Raw genomic sequence first — 9,130 nt, 5'->3', positions numbered from 1 at the left:
TGAGCCTGCAACCTCAGCCAATCCCAGGGTCTGCAGTCCCACGGTCCACAAGCCCATGCCAGTCCCTGTAGCACTACAGCACAGAAAATAAACCAGGATTTTTGTTTCTTTTAGTTTTTTAATTTTTATTTTCCATTAATTTTTATTTTTAATTTTTTTAAATTTGTCTTATTTTCTTTTTATTTTTGTCCTTCTAGGTTTTTTTCTTTTTTTAAAACATTTATTTATTTTTGAGAGACAGAGAGAGACAAAGCACAAGCAGGGGAGGGGCAGAGAGAGGGGGGTGGGGAGACACAGAATGTGAAGTAGGCTCCAGGCTCTGAGCTATCAGCACAGAGCTGGATGCAGGGCTTGAACCCACAAACCATGAGATAATGACCTGAGCCAAAGTCAGACACTTAACCAGTTGAGCCACCCAAGTGCCATTTGGGGGTTTTTTCTTTCCTTTTTTCTTCTTTTCTTTTCTTCCTTTTTTCCCTTCTTTTATTTTTTTATTTTACTTTAATTTTATTATTATTTTCTTCTTTATGTAAAAAAAAAAGTGGTTTAAAAGACCAACTGGCATATACAGCCATCGCTCCAGCCAGATAGCAAAAGTTGCCAAGCACACAGTTTGCACAGGGGACACCATACACAAGAGCGACCATTCCTTCAAGTTTAGGAGTTCCATCTAAAAACAAATTCAGAAAGTCAAGAAAAATGTGGAAACAGGAATATGCTCCAAAAGAAAGAAGAAGGAAAAAAGCCCATAAAAATAACTAAATGAAAAAGAGGTCAGCAATACGCCTGATAAAGAATTTAAAGTAATGGTCATAAAATACTCACCAAAGAGTATTTGGATGGACCAAAGAGTGGAAGAACTCAGTGAAACATTCAATAAAGGGATAGAAAATATTTTTTAAAAAAATAACCAATCAGGATTGAAAAAATACAATAACAGAAATAAAAAACATACTAGAAGGAATCAACAGTAGATGAGAGGATGTAAAAGAATGTACCAGTGACCTGGAAGACAGGGTAATAAAAAGCACACAAGCTGAACAGTAAAATGAGAAAAGAATTTTTTAAATGAATATTGACTAAGAGATCTCTTAGACAGCCTCAAGTGAACAAACATTTGCATTACTGGGGTCCCAGAAGAGGAGAACGATAAAAATGCAGAAAACTTATAAGAAATATTATAACTGAAAAGTCTCCTAACTAGGGAAGGAAATAGACATCCAAGTCCAAGAAGCACAGAGTTCCAAACGAGATGAACCCAAGGAGGCCCACACTGCAGCACATAATAACTAAAATGTCAAAGGTTAGGGATGCCTGGGTGGCTCAGTTGGTTGTCTGACTTTGGCTCAAGTCATGATCTCACAGTTCATGAGTTCAAACCCCACATCAGGCTCTGTGCTGACAGCTAAGAGCCTGGAGCCTGCTTCAGATTCTATGTCTCCCTCTCTCTCGGATTCTGTGTCTCCCTCTTTCTCTGCTCCTCTTCTGTTCGTGCTCTCTCTCTCGCTCGCTCTCTCTCTCAAAAGTAAATAAACATTTAAAAACATTTTTAATAATAATAAAATTTCAAAGGTTAAAGACAAGAAAGAGAAGATAAAGGCAGCAAGAAGAAACAAAAAGTTACCTAAGAGAGAAAACCTATAAGGCTTTCAGCTGATGAAATTTTGCATGTCTGAAGGGAGTAGCATAATATATTCAAAGAGCTGAAAGGAAAAAACCTACAACCAAGAATACTCTACCCCCATAAAGTTATCACTCAGATGTAAATGAAAGATAAAGATTTTCCTAGACAGAAGATAAAGGTGTTTATCACTACTAAATTATCCTTACAAGACATGTTAAAGGACTTCTTTAAATGGAAGTTTAGGAAATGGTCGCAATTAGACATAAGAAAATTATCAATAAAAAGATGTAAACTATGAAAATATATGTATAAAATGTAGAGGAGGGGGTAAAAACAGTCAAGAGAAGGGGAAAAAGAAAACATTTTTTTCTTCTTTCTGTTTTTTTTTTTGGTTTGTTTTCTTAGAATGTGTTTGAACCTAAATGGCCATCAAATATATATAGACTTCTATGTACTTTGGATGTTACATATGAGCCTCATGGTAACTGCAAACCCAAAACCTATGCTAGATACACAAAAAACAAAGAGGTAGAATGGCTTGGTAAAGCTATGGGGAACAGGGAACCCTTGTCCACTACTGATGGGAATATAAATTTGGACAGCCAGAGAAAGATAAATACTGTATAATCTCACTTACACATGGAATCTTAAAAACAGCAATTCATATATACAGAAGATAGATTGGTGGTTGCCAGAGGCAAGGATTGGGTAATAGATAAAATGGGTGATGACGGTCAAAAGGTACAAAATTCCATTATAAAATAAATAAGTCCTGGGGACATAATACAACATAGTCACTGTGGCTGAAATAATGTAGTGTATATTTAAAACTTACAAAAAAATTTTTTTAATGGGAGCGCCTGGGTGGCTCAGTCAGTTGAGCATCTCACTTCAGCTCTGGTCATGACCTCACATTTCATGGGTTCAAGCCCTGCATCAGGCTCTATGCTGAAAGCTCAGAGCCTGGAGCCTGCTTTAGATTCTGTGTCTCCCTCTCTCTCTGCCCACCCTCTGCTTGCACTCTGTCTCCATCTCTCTCTCAAAATAATAAATAAACATTAAAAAATTTTTAAGTTGCTAAGAGAGATCTTAAGAGTTCTTATCACATGAAAAAGATGTATCATTGTATTAGTCTTCTTGTAATCATTTTGCAATACATACAAATATTGAATTATAGTGCTGTATACTTGAAACTAATATAATGTTATATGTCAATTATATGCCAATAAAGAAACCATAAGGAGGGGTGTCTGGGTGACTCAGTCGGTTAAGCTGCCGAGTTCGGCTCAGGTCATGATCTCATGGTTAGTGAGTTTGAGCCCCACATCAGGATCTGTGCAGACAGCTCAGAGCCTGGAGCCTGATTTGGATTCTGTGTCTCCCTCTCTCTCTGCCCCTCCCCCACTCATGCTGTTTCTCTCTGTCTCAGTAATAACTTAAAACATTAAAAACAATTTTTTAATCCTAAGGATAGTGTGGTTGTACAGGAATATAAAACAGAGGAATCAAAATGCCAGTAAGAAAAGAGAATGTCAGAAATGACATAGGAAGCAGGTTAATGCTAAGCAAGTTGAAAGCAAGTTACAAGCAAGTAACATGGAGAATCATGAAAGATTTCTAGGATTTCAGAGAGAAAAACAAAGCTGAAGCTAGATGTCAATGCCACTGAGGGTAAGAACCAGCCACTCCAGGAGTGCCAGGGTGCCTGAGTCAGTTAAGCGTCCAATTCTTGGTTTTAGCTTATGTCATGATCCTGTGGTTCCTGAGATCAAGCCCTGACATGGGCTCTGCATGGACAGCATGGAGACTGCTTGGGATTCTCTCTCTTATTCTCTCTCTGCCCTCCCCAAGGTGTGCTTTCTCTCTCCACCTCCCTCCCTCCCTCTCTCTGTCTCTCTCAAAATAAATACATAAACAAAAAAAAAAAGAGAGAGAACCAGCCATTCCAAAATGCCTATGCATTCTCGGTGCAGAGGAAAATACATTGCATTTAGTAAGAGGTGGTGTGGGTTTAACTTCTAGCTCTGCCATTTATCACTTTCTGAACTTTGTTTTTTCACACATACAACATGGATAATATCTGTTTCAACTGCCCTCTCTCAGGATATTGTGAAGCTTGAGACCAGACTAGACTAGTGTTCATGAAAATGCTTTACAACTGTGAGCCCACTGTAAATGCAGGTCAATATTACTGGCTGACTTATAATATACCAAGTCAAACTATGAATGTGAGATACTTCCAAAAGTTTTTGAAAACCTTAAATTGGCACCATCAATCACAATTTTACAGACACCACCAAATACACACTCAAATCCAAACTTTTAGTCAACTCTGAATGAATCAACCAACTATACTATTTCAGGAAAGCAAACAAAAAAGCACCAATAGTGATTATTACTTGAAATATACACATTTTTTGAATAAAAACTAAAAATTATCATACCTTTAATTGTAGAGATGGTGTGCTGAAACATTTTTGGATATTTTGAAATGATGCAGATTTCCTTAGGAAAAGAAACTGAAATAATCAAATGACAAACATGCATTGACTATAGATACTATTTGGTAAAGTGAAATATATGACAATTGACTAATGATAACTGCTTAGGTAAATTAATGAAATCCAGAAATGATCATTAAAATACACATTCTGACTGACTTTGAAGTCACTGATTTCACAGAGAAGAAAAGAACTGAAAGTCCATCAGTTGATTTAGAAACGTGTAAAATACTGGAAACTCTTATGTTTTTAAATTCAATGATATAATGAACACTTAACAAAGCTTTCTGGTTGGTGGAAGGGGCTCAAATGTGTATAAAAGTGCCATAAATATGCTGAGCCATTGACCCGTTAGCTGGTTCTTTAGGGGCTGCACTTGTAGGACCTGAAGAAGCTAGTGTCATCCTGAGCAACCTCGACCTTTTACTCCACAGGACCATACAAATATCGTCACTTACTTTGAGAGCTATTGTATTGAAAGAGTTGGGAAATACTACCATACTAGATAGTGTAGAAAGTAAAATAAAAAAATGACATGTTCCATATCCTCAGCCAATATAATGGTGGAAACAGAAAGAAAAAAAGTAACTGTACTACAAAGCAGCTGTGGCCCTGAGTACAGAGGGCATGAACGTTTCTGGGGTGAAGAGAACACAGGAGAGGGAGAAGTCAGTTCTTAAGGGAAGGAGACCTGGATCTCCTGGCGGCGAGAGGTCGCACAGAGCTGGCCCGTGAAAGGTGGCAACATTCCCCCAGGCTGAGGTGGAGATGAGAACATCCCAGGCCAAGGGAACCGCCGGAACAAGCACAGAGAAAGCAGCGGGAGGGAGGGGGTGGCGGGGGCGGCAGGAAGAGTCCCCAAGGGCTCTGGAGCCGGCAGAGGACCAGGTACATGCAGACCACATAAAAGCAGAAACGTACTGGGAGGTAAGCTAGACAGTTGTGTTGAGGCCGGGTTATGGGGCTTAAGGAAGCACTCTGACTTTATCTGGTAGGTGGAGTTACTCAGTTTGAGACATGAGTGACATAACCTACTGGTTTTAAGAATATAGCAGGTGGAGCACCTGGGTGGCTCAGTAGGTTAAGTGCCTGACTTTGGTTTGCGTCATGATCTCACTGTTCGTGGGTTCTAGTCCTGTTGCTGGCCTCTGTGCTCACAGCTCGGGAGTCTGGAGCCTGCTTCAAATTCTGTGTCTCCCTCAATCCCTGCCCTTCCCGTGCTGATGCTCTGCATTTCTCCTTCTCAAAAATAAACAAACATTTAAAAAATTTAAAAAAGTAAAGTAGGAGGCAGTAGGAGGATGGATTGGAAGAAGCAGCTACTAAAAACAGGAATATCTGACAGGTAAGTGTACACAGTGCTACTATCATAGTCTAGAAAGTACAATTGGCACTCCAAACTAGAAGGTGACATTCATTGGTTCAATTATTTTTTATGTGATGGTCACTGCTCTAGGTGATATAGGTGACAAAAATAAAACAGGGAACAAGGATGATGTGACCCCAGGCTGGTGAGGAATAAAATGATCAAACATACATATGGATAAATATTTAGTAAGTACTATAAGGAATATAACAAAATATGATTTATATTAATTATAAACATTATCGCATCAAACAAAAGTATTACCTAACTGTGTGAGAGATAAAGGAGGAGGCACAGACATATCTTTAACCTAGTTAACTGACTAGAATGGGATTTGATTTGCCCCAAGGCACTAAGACTTTCCACCTTGTGCCATTCAGCATCCCGAGATATCATCAAGGAAGCAGAGGCTGAAGGCACTAATGAGAGAAAAATAAAATTGTTTTTTTGTCACCCATAAAGTTTAGGACATTTATTAAACCAGTTATGTATACTTCATCCCTTTCTTCTTTTTTTAGCTTGTCTCAGTCATCATTTATTAGTCTCAATCTTTAATTTAATTAGTTTACTTGTATACACTACAATGATAACAAAGCCATGAGCATGATTCTAGTCACCATTTAGAGAATTCAGTTTTACTGTTTCATGGCCATAACCAATTCCCCCATTTGGTCAAAACATTTACAAACATATTTCTTTAATCATCTAAGACCGAGGCAAGAAGTGATAAATGAGTGTGAGACCAGAAATTTTCAAAATTTTAGGAAAATTCACAGCAGACATTGTGCTACTGATTAGTATCTTCTGAGTGTCACAAAGATGACACATTTGAAAAAGAGAAAGTATGTCTTCAGCAAAGACACCAGTAATGAATGTTCTGAGGCATTTCCCAGACTGAGGAGGCACCAAGAAATAATTTCCAGAACTACTAGAAATCGAATCCGAGCTGTCGCCAGATACAGGAACTGATTCACAATTTAAAATAAAAATCACACATACCCTAGGACTTCTGGTATGCTGATGTAAAATGACACTTTCCTTGCTTCCTGATGAACATTTTTCAATTAAAATTTTGCTGGCTTGAAAACTCTGTTATAAAAAGATAATAGTTTAAGTTATATAGTGCAGTACTTTAAAAAGCCTATGATTACTGTTATATTATAGCATGATATTATTACCAAACATATGGAAAAGGTAGAAGTATAGAAAACATTTAGTCCAGCTAAAGCCATAGTATTTGGCCAAAACCCACAATTTGGCGTCTGTGTTAGCCATTAGCTAAATAGATACTTGTACCTTACTTCTGGCATTACTAATCTTAGGAACAATCAATGATACTGTGGTCTCAAAGGCTAGCATTGAATCTATTTAGTAAGTCAATATCAGAATTATGAATAAGATATTATTTGGATTTATTGTCAATATATGACTATTCTCGGTCAGATGCAAGTAAGTATTCTAAATTTTTACTGGAATGGGAATCTCCTTAAATGCTTTACAATTCAAACTCTTGCCATCAACTGAGTTATATATGTATAGTTATTGTTGTAAGGATAAACTGCTACAATCATTATAATTATTATTAAATGTTATTCTTCTATATTATAATCAGTGATTTGGATATATAGAAACAACTAGATGATCTAAGTTTGACAGCCTGGTGTACTCATGATGAATTAAATCACACTGCTACTTTGCTAAAAATTTTAGGTCTCAACGACTAACACTTCAAATTCAAAAAATATTTATTCAACAGGAAATTAGCTTTTAAAAGTACCAGGAAATTATCACTGAGAATGGAACAGATATGGAGAAGGCTATGGGTAATCTAGGAATCACCAGCATTGATTTTTATTCATCTTCTATTATATTTTTATAATACAGCTGTAGCACAGTATAAGCTAAGAGAATTACTAAACATTAGCAGAAGGATACTTGGTCACCATTGCTCTACAAAGACAAACTATGTGACACACAAGAGACCTTGGAACTATTTTGTCATATGCCTACACAAAATATGATGGAATAGCAGCTACTATATACTTAAGAAAATGCTTTTAATAATAACAAAAGACAAAAAACCTTAATACTATATTTTACAGATATCAAAACAGCAAAACTTACTAAAAATATATGGTTGATTTTTAAAAAGAGAACAATAGGCACGCCTGGGTGGCTCAGTAGGTTAAGTGGCCGAGCTCGGCTCAGGTCACAATCTCACAGTTAGTGAGTTCGATCCCTGCATCCGGCTCTGTGTAGCCAGCTCAGAGCCTGGATCCTGCTTCGGATTCTGTGTCTCCCTTTCTCTCTACCCCTCCCCCACTCATGCTCTGTTTCTGTCTCAATAATAAATAAAAAACATTTAAAAAACAAATTTAAAAATTAAAAATAAATAAAAAGAGAACATGGTTCATATATTGGCCAAACCAATGTATCCTGAGAGAGTAAGTACTGTTTATATGATACCTGATGTAAGTCTAGAGTTATCGCTCTATTCCAGAGGCACTGCTAACTAAAACTGGTATGCATCCAGTAATAGCTAGGACACAGAGGGAAACAAACAGTTTTGCTACCTTAAAAGTCAATTATTACTGCTTCTAATTATGGCAGGCTAGGTAATTCTGCTGAGGACAACTAAGAAAGCTACTTGTAATTTGAAAAACACAATCTTCAAAGCATCAAAAAGCTAACCTGATGATGAACAGATACTGGGCCAAAATCTAAGAAAAGGCAAGAATCTGGAAAATAAGCCCAGTATTTAAGATACTCTTGTTCTCCTGATGTTTGCCAAAGCAGCTGCAAGTCTGAGCTACAGACTGACAAATTCTTGGGGCCAGGGTGATAGAAATCGGAGCCCAGAACTTACCTAAGTTGTGGATCTTGATTTATTTATAGATATTTACATAAATGTAATACACCATACAATATTGTACATATACAAAATATACAAGTACCCAGGGCTTCAGGCAATGCTATCCCCTCAGATTTAAAGTGAAAAGAAGTGTGGATTCCTGGCGCACTCTCTCTCTCTCAAAAATAAACAAACATTTAAAAAAAGAAAGAATAATCTTCTTAACTGTCTAAAGTAACAGGGATAAGTACAACGCTATAATACCATCCCATCATCCTTAATTATGGCGACGGTTGTCTGACAATTTACATAGCAACTGTCAGGTAAAATTTAATGTCATAATCAATTATACAATTTAATTATTAAATAATAAAAACAAGAGAGCAAAGTCATTCAGCATGTTACCTCATATTCTGGAAATAGAATTTCCTTCATAACAGATACTGGAACAGAGAATTTGGGTGAAGTTGGATTCCAAAACAACTTCGTACATCCTGGGTAAGCAGACACCTTTGAAAATAAAATAAATGGTTACTAGAAACCAACAAATGATCTCTAGCGTAAAAACCTAAACTTCTGTCTAAAGGGTTCCTAGTTGCCCAGCGTGTGAGTTGGTGTAGTTTCTACATTAACAGAAATGTAGAATGGGCAATTCCAACAGATGCCAAGGATGTGGGGAAACTAGTAGAACCACAATGGAGGCAAACTGGCCGTTGCTAGTAAAATAGAAAATGTACATGCCACATGACCCAGCAATGTTCACTTTCCACTATATACTCTAAGAAAAT

General features: G+C 37.1%; 1 long non-coding RNA gene across 1 annotated transcript; it reads right to left on the bottom strand.

Annotated features, from left to right (window-relative positions):
* Window positions 1-4,067: 4,067 nt before the first annotated feature.
* On the bottom strand, window positions 4,068-8,826 carry LOC115301580. The gene is made up of 3 exons (XR_003913174.1): window positions 8,748-8,826; window positions 6,491-6,580; window positions 4,068-4,143 (listed from the first exon to the last, which is right to left on the bottom strand). It is a non-coding gene; the product is annotated as an uncharacterized LOC115301580 (long non-coding RNA).
* Between the last annotated feature and the right edge of the window lie 304 nt (window positions 8,827-9,130).

The sequence above is a fragment of the Suricata suricatta genome, chromosome 9, assembly GCF_006229205.1.
Source record: "Suricata suricatta isolate VVHF042 chromosome 9, meerkat_22Aug2017_6uvM2_HiC, whole genome shotgun sequence".
Taxonomy (NCBI): domain Eukaryota; kingdom Metazoa; phylum Chordata; class Mammalia; order Carnivora; family Herpestidae; genus Suricata; species Suricata suricatta.
Note: the sequence above shows the minus strand (reverse complement) of the source record. Positions and strands in the feature narration are given on the sequence as shown.